We start from the raw sequence: 17,979 nt of genomic DNA, 5'->3' as shown, positions 1-17,979 counted from the left end.
TGCTACAAAACACTTAGAAGTGATCAAAGAATGCAGCAGGGTCTCAGGATACAAAATTAATGCTTATAAATCAGTAGCTTTTATATATACCAAAAATAGTCAAGCTGAAAATATAGTCAAGGACTCTATTCCTTTTATAGTAGTGCCAAAGGAGATGAAATCTGGGAATTTACCTAACAAGGCCGTGAAAGATCTTTATAAAGAGAATTATGAAACTGTGAGAAAAGAAATAGTCAAAGATGTCAACAAATGGAAAAACATACCATTCTCATGGCTGGAAAGAAAAAACACTATTAAAATGTCTATAATACCCAAAGCAAGCTACAGATTTAATGCAATCCCTATTAAAGCATCACTGTCATACTTTAAAGAACTTGAAAAAATAATACTTTGTTTTATATCAAATCAGAAAAAAACTTAAATAGCCAATACATTACTCAGAAATAAAAACTAATCAAGAGACATCACGTTACAGACTTCAGGCTATCCTATAAGTTTATAGTGATCAAAATAGCATACTGGCACAAAAATGGAGAGCTACATGGAAGAGAATAGAGAAGCAAGAGATGAAGCCAGCCACTTATTGTCATTTGATCTTTGATAAGCCTATCAAAAACATTCACTAGGGGAAAGATTTTCTATTTTTTTTTTTTTTTTTGTAGAGACAGTCTCACTTTATGGTCCTCGGTAGAGTGCAATGGCATCACACATCTCACAGCAACCTCCAACTCCTGGGCTTAAGCGATTCTTTTGCCTCAGCCTCCCGAGTAGCTGGGAGTACAGGCGCCCGCCACAAAGCCTGGCTATTTTTTTTCTTTTTGGTTGCAGTTCAGCCGGGGCCGGGTTTGAACCCGCCACCTTCAGTATATGGGGCCGGCGCCTTACAGACTGTGCCACAGGCGCCACCCTAAGATTTTCTATTTAAGAAATGGTGCTGGATGAACTGGCTGGTGACTTGTAGAAGACTGAAACTGAAACCTCCACCTTTCACCACTGACAAAAATTGATTCTTACTGGATAAAAGATTTAAACTTAACACTTAAAACTATACAAATATTAGAAGAGAGTTCAGGGAAAACACTTGAAGAAATTGTCCTGGGAGGATATTTTATGAGGAGGACCCCCAGGGCAATTGAAGCAACACCAAAAATATCTTACTGGGATCTGATCGAACTAAAAAACTTCTAAATAGCCAAGGGCACAGTAAGTAAAGCAAGCAGACAGCCTTCAGAATGAGAAGATTTTTGTAGGTTATGTTTCTGACAAAGGTGTGAAAACTAGAATCCACAGAGAACTCAAACTAATCAATAAGAAAAGAACAAATGGCCCCTTTTCTTTACGTGCAAGAGACTTGAACAGAAGCTTCTCTGGAGAAGACAGGCACATGGTCTACAAACACATGAAAAAATGATCATCATCTTTAACCATCAGAGAAATACAAATCAAACCCCTTTGAGATATCATCTAACTCCAGTAAGATTAGCCCAGAGATGTTGGCACGAATGCAGAGACAAGGGAACACTTCCACATACTGGTGGGAATGCAAGCTAACATGGCCTTTTTGGAAAGAAGTTTGTAGAATACACAAGGAACTAAAAGTAGACTTACCTTTTGATCCTGCAGTGCTTCTACTAGGTATATACCAATGTGATTAAAAATCATTTTACAACAAAAACATTTGTGCCAGAATGTTTATTGCAACCCATTTCCTAATTGCCAAGTCATGGAATTAGCCCAAGTGCCCATCAACTCATGAATGGATTAACAAATTGTGGCGCATATATATATATATATATATATATATATATATGCCATAAAAAGATGGAGACTTTACATTTTTTATGTTTACCAAGAATGTAACAGAAAGTATCCAATGTACTCAATACTACTATGAAACCAATATATATCACCTATACTTTCATATGAATGGTAAAACTTAACCATAGTCTAGAAAGAAGCAGGGAAGTGGAGCTGAGGGGGCAGGCTGGGAGGAGGGAGGGTATTTGGTGGGACCTCAGCTAATGTGCATAATGCAATGGTACATTTCAAAACTATTAAGAATAGAGTTTAAATGTCTTACAACAACAAATAAGTAAGCAAGGTGATAGTTATGCTAATCAGTTCGATGTAAGTATTCCACATTGTATATCAAATCAGCACATTGTACTCCATAAATGCATTAACATACGTAACTATGATTTAATAAAGAAAAAAGGAAACAAGATGTGGACAAAGTCCAGAAGACAGGGATAATACTTTGGACTTGAATTAAAAATATTGTGATAAGATAAAATATTAAAGACAGAATGGAAGAGACAAGGCTGGTGAGGAACACAGGAACTGGATGCTAAATTGGCAGATCAGACAAGTTAAAGATGAATTGGTTAGAACTTTAGTCTTAGGGAGTTAGGGAGACTACATTGGTCTTAAACCAGGAAAGCAAGGAATCATACTTGCAGTTTATAAAAATCATTACAAATGCCTTCCATTCTTCTCAGGAGAATGGACAGATAAGAAACAAATGTGATGGCAGAAATACCAGCCACAAGGTTGTTTTTGAAAATCCAGATGGATAAAGTCATTATATAAATAAGGAGAATGCCAGTGGGAATTGAGAGATATGAATAGATTTGAAAGACATTTATGAAATAGATTTTTACATTTGGTGATGTTAAAACATAGAAAGTAAGGGAAAGCATGAAACCAAGGATAAGCAGAAATCTGTTAGATAAATATGTGTAGTGACAATCAGAAATCTGTTTGGTCAAGTGCATGCAATAATTAAAGGAAAAATGAAAAGAACAGGCATAAGAGGGAGAACTGGACATATTATGTTGTGGTGTCTGTGGAACATACAAGTGAATATGTCTAACACACAGTTGAGTATGTGGATCCGAAATCCAAAGGAGGCATATTTGTGAAATGGAGTTGGAGGAAAAATATTTATCAAGGAAACAATTGGAAGATTATTGCATTAACTACAATGAGAAGTAGAAATGGGTAGTGGTGATGAGGAGAGAATAAAGACATATGAATGAGATGATATATACCAGACTTATTGGTTAGAGGAAAATTTCTAGATGAAAGTATCAAAATACTGTATTTTATCTTGAGAGACACTTAAACATACATGTAGTTAAAAAAAAAGAACCATTGAAAATGGATAGATTAAAAATAAATGTGATCCATGAGAATTAAAAGGCTCACATCCAGAAAATGTACATGTTGCAAAGAATAATTATGAGCAAACGAGATATTTCTGATGCCACAATGATTCCTGAAATAAGACAAATCCAGGACTTGCTGACAATATACAAGGAAAGAATCGCAAGAAGATTATATCTTTGTGTGCAAAATCAAAAGCTGTCTCATTTTTCTCTTTAGCATCATCACTTAATTAATAGTGGAAGTGAAGGATGATATTGGATGATGCAAGTTAGGGAAATTTTGTAACATAGAAAGAGGCTTAACTGACGGAAATACCTACAGAAATGTTTCTAATAGCTTTTCTTACAACTTGGCTAGAGGTGTTTCATTACAGGCAGTCCCCAGGACACAAACAAGTTAGGTTCTGTGGGTTTATTCTTAAGGTGAATTTGTATGTAAGTTGCAACAGGTAAATTTACCTGTGATAGCCTTCATTTGTAGGTGTGAGTTGTGTGTCAGTTGGATCATTACAACTAAGGGATTGCCTTACATGATCCTGGACACTGGCAGCTTTTACACAATCAGCAGCTCTGGAATGACCTTGGTACCAGCAACATCACACAGACCATCAGGGGGGTGGAAGCCAGGCACAGATTCCAGTTTTCAAACAGTCCTATGAAGAAAGGGACAAATGCATAGGTGAAAATTAGAGCACACTTTAAGGTACAGGATTTAAGAGTGAGAAAGAGAGGTGACATGTGATAGTGTCTAATTTCTCTGTAAGTGTTAAGATTAATTACTAAGAATGAGGGTAGCACAGAGTGTTAAAAGACTTACAGAACATTGTGAATTCTTATGTGTAAAAAAACCTCCTTTGAAACAAAAAGTACTGATAGGCAGACAGCTGCAGAGCAGTCTTGAAGACCTCACGATAATACTGTAATATATTTTATCAGAACTATCATGGTGGTGGTGATAGCAGAAGGTTGTAAATCACAAATGATCAACAGTTCAAGTCTCTCTGCAATTCAGGGAGAGAGCACATTTTTTGCAGTTCTAGAGGGTGTTTTGTCTCGTTAACTTGCCATTTGCTAATTCAGTACTAATCAAGGCCAATGATTATTCATATGTTTATTCAGAGATAACAGCTCATAAAATAAGGGAGCATGAAAAATGCAGGTTTTCTTTTCTGCTTTTAATATCTTTTTCATTACATCTCTCCTTTTTTTCCCTTTCTTCCTCTTCTACTCTCATCTTTTACTCTGTTTTTTTTTTTTTTTTCTTCATTTCTATTTTCAGGAGGCATATGCTATTCTTCCTCTTGTAGAACCTGCTTTTCTTGTATTTCTATTTTACATATTTGCCATTCAAAATGTCAAAAAATACTTTCAGACTATAAGGAAAAGCAATTATCTTCTAACCTCACTCTCTTTACCCCAAATCTCTGAAATGACAATCAACTTCACCTGTTTGAACCGCTGCTTCTGGTATTTGTCTACTGAAAGTTTAAACATTACATTTTACTCCTAATAAGGCAGTTGAGGATTTAGCTCTCTTGTGCCTATCACTCACTGGTACATTTCCTGTTCCCTTTCCTTCCAACATCATTATATCATGATATTGGTCACATCAACATTTATTTAGGATTTATAGTATGTTGACTATGTAAATATTATTCAGAGTAAAGTATCATGTTTTTATTCCCTGTATTGAATTCATTATTTTCACTTGAGTTAATAATTGATACTGCTTTGGCTGAATTATATACATATACTTCTCAACTAGGGGAATATATATACACACACATGCACACATACAGAGGGTGCCAAAAAAAGTATGCCATTCTAAGAAAGGAGAAAAGGAAATTAGAGTTGTAGGACTTTATATATACCAATAACAAAGGATGAACACAAGTCACGCTGAGCACCTCTTATAATTGCAGAAGTCAAATATGACTTCAGTATTATAATTTTGATACTTTTTTTTTTTCCTTTCTTAAAATGTTCATAATTTTTTTGGAACTCTGTGTGTGTGTGTGTGTCTGTATACATATTTCCATCTTTTTCCCTTGGTGATTACTCTTCAAATAGATAACTGACTGCCAGGTTCTTGAAAGTATTTAGCCTCACCTCCTTTTGACTTTGTCCTAATCTTCAAGGGCAGCATCTTTCCAATTAAATCCTTCACACATGCATGACCTCTTATTTTCCCTCATAATTAGGTGAAGGCAGTGGCCTAGACGCAGAGGTTCCAGGCATTTGGGGATCAAACTGCTTCTTTTAAAGAGTATCATCCAGAGCCAACCGTTGCTGGAATTCCTGAGCCTTCCCTGGTGGACTTCCTGTTGGTTCTCCTGTGCTCTGCTGTGGATGCCATATTCTCCTTATGGAGAAGTCAGGTTGGGTACCACTTGTCTGTCAGCTTGTCATCTTAAAAATTATGTTGATATATGATTTTTACTATTTTGTTCTGTTTTCTTTATATGGATGGATTTATATGTTTTTAAATTCTTAACTTTTCTGTAAGTGTGAGGAAGAATTATAAATGACCAATCCTTCAATCAATGATATATATATTTCAATTATATATATTATATATATATATATTTATTTCTTATATATTATATATTTCTTTCTTTCTTTTTCTTTGAGACAGACTCTCAAGCTGTCACCCTGGGTAGAGTGCACTGACATCATAGCTCACAGCAAACTCAAAGTCTTAGGCTCAAGTGATTCTCTTGCCTCAGCCTCCCAAGTAGCTGGGACTACAGGTGCCCACCCCAACTCCCAGCTATTGTTTTTGGTTGTAGTTGTCATTGTTGCTTGGCAGGCCGAGGCTGGATTTGAACCCGCCAGCTCCAGTGTATGTGGTTGGCACCCTAGCCACTGAGCTACACGCACTGAGCCAATCAATGATATTTTAATTCAAAGAAACATTAATTTTATACTGTATTCAAAAATATTCATGTGTGTGTGTGTGTGTGTGTATTTAAGACAAGCGGGAAACAAAGTTTATTGAGGTAGAAAGAGACAGGTTTACAGAGTAAGAAAATTTAGAAAGCAAGATACATTTGCCATAGATAGTGGAACGTGCCTCCATTACTACAGCAAGTACCAAAGAGGCCAATACTCCCCATTTGTAGTTTTATGTTAAAATGAGTTATGAATTACGTATCTACCCCAAGTCTTTATTTAAACCATGTTGTTGTTGTTGTTTTTTGGGGGGAGTGGTTATTCATACTGGCTAAGTAGGATGTATTTAAAGCAGTGGAGAAACTAAAACAATCCCACGTGTGTACGTGAGGAACGAAAAAGGTAATAAAATAGAACATGAGAGACTGGGACCAGAACATAGGCACAGGTAATACTTCTAAGTGCTGTAAGGGAGTCTACTTGAAAACAATTTCTCCCTTCACGTAATAAATACAAATATAGTATGTAATCCAGAAGTAAACTTTTACGGATTTTCTGAAAAGTTGTGTTATACATAACTTTATATAAATAGAGAAAGTATAAATATAGATAGACTTAAGACTAGACAATTGGGTTTTTTTTATTTATACATTTAATTACATAGTTTTTTTTAAGGAGTGACCCATACAACCTAAAATTTTACAATTATAGTTCACAAGTATCCCAAACAACTGTCATAAGGGCCAAATATTATAATACTTGAACTGGAGTGTTAAAAGGCATAAAAGTAGCATTTACAAAAGGAAAAATTGACATTTAGAAATAAAAAAATACATTTTATGTCCTTAAAAATAAAAGTAATTAAAAATGATTTACTATCAGAAAAAATTGTCTATAATTTGAAATTATTTTCAAACTGATTTTTACACTTTAAATTTTTTTGTCATATAGAATACATACAATGCTAACATCTAGAATATTTGATAAAATATTTAATACATTTTGTATAGTTCTGTTTTGTAGAACCTAAAATGTGGATATATTGAATTAAAATTTCATATATCAATATTTGCTAGTTTGTACAATTATTAAAAGTCAGAATACTTGAGAAATAAATCATATTCTCACATTAACACAGTTGTATTAAGGTAAAACTAGAAATCATCTCACAGACTCTGTAACTGTTTGGTATTTAAATCCTTGGTTTCTTTCTTTCTGATCAGAACATTGTTTTCCATATTTTCTCCAAAATGGAATTGTTGGGAGTTATTTATGCTTCTACTTTTCTTTAACCTCATTAACTAATCTCTAATCTCAAATGGCAGTAAGTTAACTAAATTTGGGTTACATGTGAGGGGAAAACTGAAACTAAAGTTATAAATAAACTTTATAAAATGCATTATAAAAAGTGGTATTTTTCAATAAGTATGATAGCGATATAGTAATAGGAGAAACATAATATTTTGTGGTTTTATTATTGAAATGGTTGGAATTGTAGAAATTGAAAAAAATCTAAACCTATTAGGAGAAAAATGTTGCTATTTGAAAATCAGTAACAACTCTTTGCAGATATAGTATGGACAATTATGTGCAATTATTTTAAGATATAAGAACATTGAGATACTCAGTATATAGAAGGTCCATTACTTGAGATCTCCCAATCAGACTCTTCTGTAGTTTCTCCCAGGGTATTGATTTAGGTGCTGTAGGACTCTAGTTAGAAGAAAAATTGCAATAGCTTGACATTATAACACCATTTTCTATGCTATCCATTCATTCGGAATGTCAAATGAATGGCAATAAATCATTTATATAGTGGTATAGAAATTAAACTAATATAAATCTTGTCTTTCTTGTTTGCTTGCTCTGTGTGTGTGTGTGTGTGTGTGTGCGTGTGTGTGTGTTTGAGAATAGCACTTGGATGGCACATACTAATTGTAATGGGGACTAAAAGTCATAGTAAGATAAGAATGCTTATGTGAGGCTGAGGGCAAATGTCTCTTTTGCCCTGAAAGCTTTGCTGAAAAATCAGTTCAGTGTCAGGGAAATTAGTAAGAGAAAAAAATTTATTTACCATGATCAGGAGAATTACCCAATATCCCAGTGGGGTCCAGATATACTCTCATTATAGAGGGGAGGGAGAGATGAGGAATAAGGTGATTGTATTGAACACCAATAAATGGTTACTAGAGAGAAGGAATAGACACATGGGAGAGTGGATGAAGGAAATAGACTGACTTGTAAATGATTCTCTTTGGACATTAAATTAACCTTACAGGTATATTTTAAGTGATTTGAGCAAGGTCTGGTTGCAGTCTTGATCGTCTTTCCTGCATTATATTGAGATAAAAGGCAGGGGAAGGAAAGTCAACTGTTTTTCTTTTTTTTGAGACAGAGCCTCAAGCTATTGCCCTGGATAGAGTGCCGGGACATCATAACTCACAGCAACCTCCCACTCTTGGGCTCAAGTGATCCCCATTGCCTCAGTTTTTCTTTTTGTAGTAGAGACAAGGTTTTCCTTTTATTCAGGCTGGTCTCGAATTCATGAGCTCAAGCAATCCACCTGCCCTGGCCTCCCAGAGTCCTAGGATTACAGGCGTGAGCCACTGAGCCCAGCTTCAACTGTTCTTTTTGATGGGTCTGGTTTTTCAGAAAGAAAGAGGGAAAGCCCCTTCCAAGACCTGCTGATCTCTAACAGCCTCTAATTCAATATACTCTTTCTAAGAAGGATTCACATCCTTGGGTGAAATTTCCGGAGCCACTTCATTCATTTAGCAGGTACTGCAATGTGAACATTGCAGCTCCTTTCTGCTATTTACTCATTTATTTCTGTTATTTTTAGACAATTTAAATTCTAGACATTCAACATGAAGACAGAACTGGTTTCTAGACATGAATACCTGTAATTAAGTATCCTCAAAATGTCCTCTTGCCTATTCCAATGGTCAACCTGCTTTTGGGTACAAGATGGGGTTCATCCTTCCAGTTTTAAATTTCTCATTCCGGAGAAGGAGTTCACTAGGATGAAGCTGTGCAGTAGTTTATCACTCACAGCGTGCCTGGTGAAAGCTGCAAGCACAATATCATTTTCTCCACATATGGAGAGAGGGATGCCTCACTTGTCACAGGCTATTGAAAGTCGTCACCTTTCATCAGTGGATCCTGACAACATGGAAGAAATGATTCACCTGAAGGAAGCAGAGGGCATAGCATTTCAAAAGTGATCTCTAAAGACTGATTATTTCTTGTCCTTGACACCCTGCCAAGGGCTAGATACATCGAACATTTGGGATGTAATGGAGCCTACAAATCACTAGTTGCCTAGAGTCTCCCTGGGCCGACGAGAGGCCAGCATGCTTGACTTTAGTTCAGTTTTTATTACATGTTGTAAACTTTTGACTGCTCTGATATGCCTTGTCATTGATGTGTCAAGATTGGGCTGTGACAGGGTGTCTGACCTGATTGAAATCAAGAATGCTCTATTGGATCTTGTGGAAAATAATGGGGAAGTATCTGTTGCAGGACCTTGGGCAATGGAATATATTTCATAATCATGTCATTGAAAAAAACATGGAGATTTATTTTAAGAGCATTTGAGTAGGAGTGAAGGGGCTCTACAATTTTTCCTGGCCTGTAAAAATTATGATTTAATTATATGTGATAAGAATCCTAAGCACTAAAAAGTCACAAGTTATACATTTTCTTTTTAAAAGAAAATTGCTGGTGAAAATTTGTCTATCCAGTATGTGGTGCTGCTAATTTTGTTGTTGTTGTTGTTTTACTGCAGTTAATGTAAATGGTTTCTTTAGTCCACAGGAGAAATCACAAAAGACTTGTTATCAAATGAAAGATAAACTCTTGCCTTTGTTATTCTGGTATTCAAAGCACTCACTTGATGATATTTGAAAATCTTTTATGACTGTTTCATGAAATGCAGTTTTGAACAATCCAATCTCACTCGGTAAGAACACTATCAATGAGAACAGTGGTTTACCCTGTGGAGAAGGGATTGGGGCTCAAACTGTTTTTTTCTTCTCCAAAGATATTCCATACTCATAAAAGCTAGCAAACAGGAAGATAAGGGTATTATTTTAGCCACAGTAAATCCTAATCAAAGCAGCAGAGTACTGGTGGGAAGGAATTACTCCAAAGCATGCTTCAGGTCGATTCTGTAATTTTTCAGTAGGGTAGTGCCCGCTTGTAGATTAAAAGATGCAGTCCATCACTGGCTGACAAGCAGGTATTTTGCAGAAGTTAAGTAAACAACCTGCTTCCCTCTTGATTTCAGAAATATTACCAAAGCAAATAAATTCAACTTTCCTGCTAGTTGACCCAAATGGTCACATTGTAAAAACTTCCATACAAAGAGTCTTATCAATCAATGTAACCTGGTTTATTGTACCCTCAATGAATCCCCAACAATAAAAAAAAACCAAAAAAAAACAAAGAGTCTTATCACTATGAACAGGAAAAAAAAAAAGTGGGTTAGCAAGTGTCATTATCTTCAATTCCCATTTCTTTCCTCATGTTTTTCTTCTCTTCATGTGTACAGTGTTAAAGAAAAAAAAACATAGTAAAATAGTGAAAACAGATATTATTCAGGTAATATTCCAATAGAGACTTCAGTATAGAATTGGGCTCAATTCTAGATATAATAAGAACATGCATGAATTATAGCCCCCAAAGGGACAGGGCATGTTGGTAGATGAAAATTACTACTGGGAGACTTCAAGGGGAGGAGGATTTAACTCACCTCCCTTCATTCTCACTGAAGGCGGGCAGATGATCAGGTATCAGTCTGATATGACGGGATGGATTGAGGATGGGCTTCGGGATTTCATCAGATTCAGAGAATGATCAGATATCAAGGGTAAGGGAATTTCTCTAAACTGACTTAGCAAGATTCTTGCTAAAACTAGGCTAAATCGGCCCTGCCAGGACCAGGACCAAGATTAAGCCCTAGTCAAAAAGAGGGTCCAGGAAAGCCTAACTAAAATTTGGTCTTTGTCAATAGTTAAAAGTAAAAGATTATTTTTCACTGACACTAAATTTATTGTGTGTATCAATTATTTTATATTTTCTATTTTTTGTCATAAAGCATTACCTTAAAATTAAATTAAGCCTGCCATAATCTTCTGATACCTTTGCATATCTTTCTGAAACTCTGGTACCATTTTGGAGAACATTAGCTTTATTTATGTGAATTATTACACATTTAGTGTTTAAAGCATTTGAAGAATTTGGAGTAAAGGTTGAGAGTTGTATTTTAGAGTCAATTTTTTTTATTTTGATTTTTTTTTTAGCTGTATAAACTTGGCCGAGTTACTTACATATTCCTTAAGTGTCAGTTTCTTAATATCTAACCTGGAGGTTTTAATACTATCTATATTATAAGAATGTTAGAAGATGACAGAAGGTAGGTTAAGTTCTTAGTACAGTAGTATCTCATTATATAATAACTTAATCAGTATTGGAAATATTGAAAACAAAGTTGTGGAAATATGTTTAAATAATTTTATGCAATTGGAAAGATAGGATGATAAACAAGGCTTCTAGAATTGAATAAACCTTAAAATTCTGGACTCTGGATCCTGACATTGTAGTGTATCCTCTCTGTCAATTGTGTTTTTAAAGTTGTTACTTACAGTGTGCAACTTCTCAAAGTGATAAATTATTCAAAAATATACAATGTCTATAGTTACTTTAGGTTTGGAGGAAGTAAGGGAACAGGATATCTGAATTTAAAAGAAAAACAAATAATAATGTTGGTCCAGAAATAATGATTGAGAAGATGATTACAATTGTTTATAAAAGAAACTAACAGACATAAAACACATAGATGAAAAGAATCAATTAGCTTAACTAACAATCTACTTGCTCCTGCTGAAGACAAATATAGGTAGCATGTCCCTGTGTGTGCGTATTTGTGTGTTTTAGAGGCTTTTTTATTATAATTTTAATTTATCCATAAAATTGAATTTTCTTGTTTCCCTTGGGAGGCAGTTTGCTGCAGTCTTGAATATTTCATTCAGAGACGTTCATCCTTCTCATTCAGAAACATTCACCTATATTCAGCTTCCCTGTTCTTATTTTCAAATTTGATGTGGCCTGTCTTTCCCATTATCATCTCCTGCTATACCCCAAAATGCACCACTCTGAATTGGCAACCAAGTCTTATACTACTATACAGTCTTATATAATTAGAAGGTGAGAGTCATATTAATTTATAACACACTTAGAGTCAATGACCTCTGCTAGTTTATTTTTTAATTTGATCAAAAGGTGGCAAATACCTACTGCCATTTTTTCTGATTCATGTTTGCCCAAAGTTCTTATTCAATCTCAATACACACTTATAGTCAGTGACCCATGCTACTTTAGTTTTTAATTTGCTTAAAAGATGCTGAATACCTGCTGTCATTTTTCTGATTCATATTTACCCAGAGTTCTTATTCAATCTTTGAGTGTTTATTGTTCAAATAAGAAATTACACTAGCAAAACTCAGAGGACCTTTGGCACTCTTTAACACAGAATCACATGCAGAGCTCTGCTAAAGTAAGCCTTTAGCATAAACAGATGAATTTGACTTATATTTTTAAAAATTTTTACTAGTGCTCACTCTACATAAGGCAGAATATTATATTTATCATCATTGTTCCATGTTCCAAAAACTAACTGCTACTCTTGCTGAGAAAACCAACCGTGGTAGCTATTGACACAGGAATGGAAAACTGCCCTGGGGTTTTCATGGGGCTTTCTCTTAAGTTTCCAACAGCACAAACATCACCTAATTGTAGGCAAAGTCGAGAAAAAGATGGCTTTTCTCTCCCAAGAAGGAAGATTGTTTTTAGATCGTTCAGTGATGACTTTTTCTAGTGCAACATGATCCATCTGTGAGGAATTCCATAGCTAACTGACAAAAATTACCCGCATTACATTAACCTTGCTGATTTTGTTCTTTGCTATAAGAATATTCACAAGATTTGAAGGGATGGGCACAGAGGAAAAAAAATGGAATTCATTCAGAATGGGTATTAGTGTCAGAAAAATTCTTAGACATAATTCCTAATTTAACTGAATAGCAAATTAGAAACAAAAAGCAAAGTGATGTATTCAAGTTTATAATGGATTCTAATTCAATCCCTAATTATCTTGCAAACCTACACAAAGTTGTTTTTGTTTTTATTTTTTTTTAATTCTGCCTTGTGGTATAAAGTCTTTCTGGGACATAAAAATGACAAATCTTTAACTTCAGATTTGATAGCTTTTGTAGCTATAAACTGATGGATCTAGTAATATTCTAGCTATATTAATTTCTTCACAAAATTATCTTATGTGTTTCACCAAATTGCTATTTTATCTTTCACTTTTTTAACCTGTCATCTTCTTTCCAGCCTATGCTCCTCTACCTTACCCTGCCATCTTTGGAGAAAATCAATATATATTCCCATTTTTGTAAGAGAATCGTACTTTAATTTTTTAATTTGTTCTTCATCCTGACTTCTAATGAATAAGTGAATAGCAATACGATCTTCTGTTAATATTTGTCTCCTACATAGGACTGTATGTTATTTGAAGAAACAAGTCCACTCATAATCATTATGATGGTTAAAGATATTTATCAATTTGACTGGACCAGGTTGTGCCCAAATTAATCACTATTCATGGGTTTATCTGAGAGAGTGTTTTCAGATAAGATTACCATTTGAACCATTAGACTCAGTAGTGATAGCTCTTCCTAATAGGGCGGGCATCATCCAGTCCACTGCTGTTCCTAAGTCTTCAAAAGGACGAAGAAGGGGGAATTTGCCCCCTTTTCCCCTGCCTCACTGCACGAAGTGAAACGTCCCATTTTATTTTCTTCTGCCCTCAAATTGGGATTTAAACCATCTGTTTCTCTGGTTCTCAGCTCATTGGACTCAGACTGAATTAATTATACCACATCCTTTCCTGCTTCTCCAGCTTGCAGAGGCAGATTCCGGAACCTCTCAGTGTATATAATCATGTGAACCAACTCGTTATAATAAATCTCCCTTTATCAGTTGGTTCTGTATCTGAAGAACCCTGACTAATATCCTTACCCTTGAATAGTCAGAGCTTGCTGAGCTTCTTGAATACAATAAATAAAGCACATCTGAGTATGAAGCAGAGGACGAAACCAGGATATTTTTGTTTATGTGTTTGTTTGTTTTGCAGTATTACCCATATCCTATTTTCCAAACAAGAAATCTGAGCACATAGCATGAGATAATCAAGTCCAACATTAGTTCAGACCCTCCTCGGGTCCACTATGGCCCATGTTACAGTTTCTTCACTGATCTTTCTGACACTTACTGCACCCACTTTCAACACTGCAGCTTGAAATCAAATATTAAGAATAGAGTATGAATGTTTTTGCCACAACAAATAAGTAAGCAAGGAGACGGTTATGTTACTCAGTTAAATGTAGGTATTCCACATTGTGCATCAAATCAGCACATTGTACCCCATAAATGCATTAATGTATACAAGTATGATTTAATAAAGAATTTCAGAAAATAAATCTCAATGAAACTTTTGAGGTTTTCACATTGCCATAGATATATAAAAATTTACTAAAATCCAGAAGATGGCAAAACATCTTACCTCTACTCAAATATTTGATGAGTAAATTTAACATTCGTGAAGTAACTGTGATCTTTCTAAGGAAGCAGAATTACTTTGGTAGGGTAGAAAGTAGATATTTTTGAATCAGGTGTTCCCTCCCCTCCAAAGCTAGCTTTAAGCTATGAGATCTTGTTATCTATTATTAATTTATCAGCGTCCCGATTTTTTTTATTTCTTAAAGGGGAATGATAATCACACCTGTATTTAGAGTTCTTTTCCCCACAAGAAATAAACGAGAGGAAGAATATGTAGAGCTTATTTCGCACATATTAAGAGCATAACAATTGTTATTACTGTTCAATAAAACATAAATCTGGCAATATTACCCCCCTGATGAAATCTTTCAATGTTCCTCATAATTAGCCCAAGTCCCTTAATTTAGAATGCAGGCTCTTCGTGAGCCTACCTTGTTTCTTTAAATTAACTTTAATTAAATACTCAAGTCTAAACATTATCAAATAAACAAGCAAACTAAAACTATGCCCAAATCAATATGCCATCTCCTTCTGAGATGCCTTTACATGCTCTATTTCTCTGTACCCACAGAGAGAGGTCCTTATTCAGACTCTTCTCCCAGAGCTAACTTTTAATTGTTGTTTACTAATCACTTCTGTGGCATGGAAAGTGTTAGTCTAACACTCCAGTCCCATCTGAGTGCCTTTATTTTCACTGCTGTATCTCCAGTGCCTAGGATAATGCTCAGTACTTGACAATACTCAATATAATATTTCTCAAATGAGTCAATGAATGAATGAATTTCAGTATGTGCATTTGTTTACTTGTCTGTTTCTCAAATTAAACTGTATGTTCTTGAGGGAAACAGGCTTAATCTTACTCACTTTTGAATATTCAGGGTTTGCTAAGCTTTCTTGCACAAGATAAATAAAGCACTAATGCATATGAGGCAGTGAATGGAATCAGGGATTATTAGTTTTTGATGCACTAGCACTGATGTGCTACTTTCCAAACAAAATTCCTTTAAACTCATGTTCTAAGATAATGTTTCTAGGTATTCGTTTTCTTTATTTCAGGCTAACAAAATGGTACCCTATCTTAAATTCCTCAAAGTTAAAAATTATCCATTTTTTATAATATAAATTTTTTACTGATATTTCAACCTTATGCCCTGAGCATGGATCGTTCATTACACTATAGCAAATTCTTACTAAGCTCTCTGATACAGGCAGGAGCAGAATTCTAATGAGACTTCCAATTACCACCTCTATTAGAACAAAGGCAGCATATTAAGGACGTTATTATTATTATTAATTTTTACATTCCTTTGTCAATTTTTGTTAGCCCCTGCTTGCTCTCTCTCTCTCTTTTTTTTTTTCAAAGAGATTAGCAGCCAGGTTCTTAAGATTAAATATAATCTAAAAGTGTGTCTTGGGAAGCAGCAAGGTAATTTGAAAGTCTCAAATGTCTACTTTGACTCTATTTTTCAGTGAACCAAGGAATATTTGAAATAGGAAAGATAGGGCCAAGGTTTAATTTAAACCACAAAGAAGAATACAAAAGAAGGAGGGGGCGAGGTGAGAGGGCAAAGAAGGAGAAGAAAGCAAAAAACACGGACAAGCAGAAAAATAGAAAAAAATAACAGGGCTCCATTGGTTTCTGCCTGTCAACATCACCCCCCTTTGGAAACTGGAAATTTCTTTTTTGAACAAGTTGGCTTATTTTTCTAGAAAAAGACTGGTGTTTACCTTGGGGGTAAGCAGCTCCTGTGATGTTGTGGAGAAGTAAGATATTTTGTCTAATTATGTACATGGAACAGACAATAGCAAAGGCCCAACTGACAATTTTTTAAATTAAATTGAAGAATATGGTGCTTGCTTCAGCAGCACATATACTAAAATTGGAATGATAAAGAGAAGAGTAGCATGGCCCCTGGGCAATGATGACATGCAAATTCGTGAAGAGTTCCATTTTAAAAAATAAATAAATAAATAAATAAATAAATGAATGGAAGAATCTGCTTTAGTTTATAGTGTCCACTTGGGGATTATATTAGTGATAGCTATAAATAACAATAGTTAAAAATGTATTAAATATCTACTTTAGATACAGAAGCTAATATTTTCAGTGATTTAATTCATCCTTGACATACAGTAAGATCTCAGTTAAAGTTTTATTAGTTTGTTGAATCATTGTGAGCAATCAGTGCACACGGCACATGTTTCTATGAATATGCGTCCACTTAGGTTCTATATGTGTGCGTTCAGATGTGCTTTTTTGTATGCTATAATATTAATATATTTCTCTAGAATCACATAAAATTATTCTCTACTTTATTTTTTGGATAAATGTATGTATTTGAAAATAATGTCCATTATTACTTCATAATGTGCTTTTAGGACATTTTTAGGAGGTATTTTAATCTTTTTATCTTTATTGCTTTTAATACACTCATTTTAACATCTATCTTTAAAATATGGGATTATTCCCTTGAGTCTACGAGAAAAAGCTATTTCCAAAATTGAAAGAATATATATCATTTCTATCTAGAGCACTGGCATATGTGAATTTTACAGGAATAGGGAAGATTAACTAGGAACTCAGTATGATGTAAAGGAACCTGAGCAGCAGTAGGAGATGATACTTGACCTTTTGAGACTTCTCAGGGGATTGAAGTTAAAGCAACTGCAGGTGGTCTTCAGAATCACTTGACATTTCCTGTAAGTGATGGGCAGACTAGAAAAAGCCAGAGAAAGTCAGAGTTACAACAAAGTTCCATTTTTCCAATTTATTGAATGTATTTATTTAAAGTTTCTCTTTGGCCTTCCAGCTATTATAGCTAAAACGCCTCTCTGTATTCATCACAACCACCAACATGGTAGTACCATTTGTCAAATTTCATCCTCACGTCTCTTCCTTTGCAACATCCTCCCTCTCAGCATTCCCTCAGTCATCTCTAGAGTTTCAGCAATTACATTTGTGTTAATTACCCAAATCCATGTAACCAGCCCCAATATATCCTGAGATCAAGACCCATACTTTTTAGTACTTGCTTTATATCTCTATTTGAATGGCCTATTGGTACTGAAGATTCAGGTTCTCCATTTTTCAAGATAAATTTGCATTTACTACTTGGTTCCTTCTGTACATCACAATGGGTACAAAGGAAAAAAAGCAATCAAGGCTTTTTTCTTAGAGGAGCTTGTGGTCTAAACCACAAGTCAATAAACTTTTTTTTTTTTTTTTGCATTTTTTGGCCAGGGCTGGGTTTGAACTTGCCACCTCCAGCATATGGGGCCCGCGCCCTACTCCTTTAAG

The 17,979-nt window shown here is 34.9% G+C and overlaps 1 non-coding gene across 1 annotated transcript; it reads left to right on the top strand.

The window, feature by feature from the left end:
• The first annotated feature begins 16,531 nt into the window (after positions 1–16,531).
• LOC128567062 (U6 spliceosomal RNA) lies at positions 16,532–16,638 on the top strand. Its single transcript, XR_008374736.1, has one exon. It is a non-coding gene; the product is annotated as a U6 spliceosomal RNA (small nuclear RNA).
• The last annotated feature ends 1,341 nt before the right edge of the window (positions 16,639–17,979 follow it).

This window comes from Nycticebus coucang, chromosome 15, assembly GCF_027406575.1.
Source record: "Nycticebus coucang isolate mNycCou1 chromosome 15, mNycCou1.pri, whole genome shotgun sequence".
In the NCBI taxonomy this organism is placed as follows: domain Eukaryota; kingdom Metazoa; phylum Chordata; class Mammalia; order Primates; family Lorisidae; genus Nycticebus; species Nycticebus coucang.
Note: the sequence above shows the minus strand (reverse complement) of the source record. Positions and strands in the feature narration are given on the sequence as shown.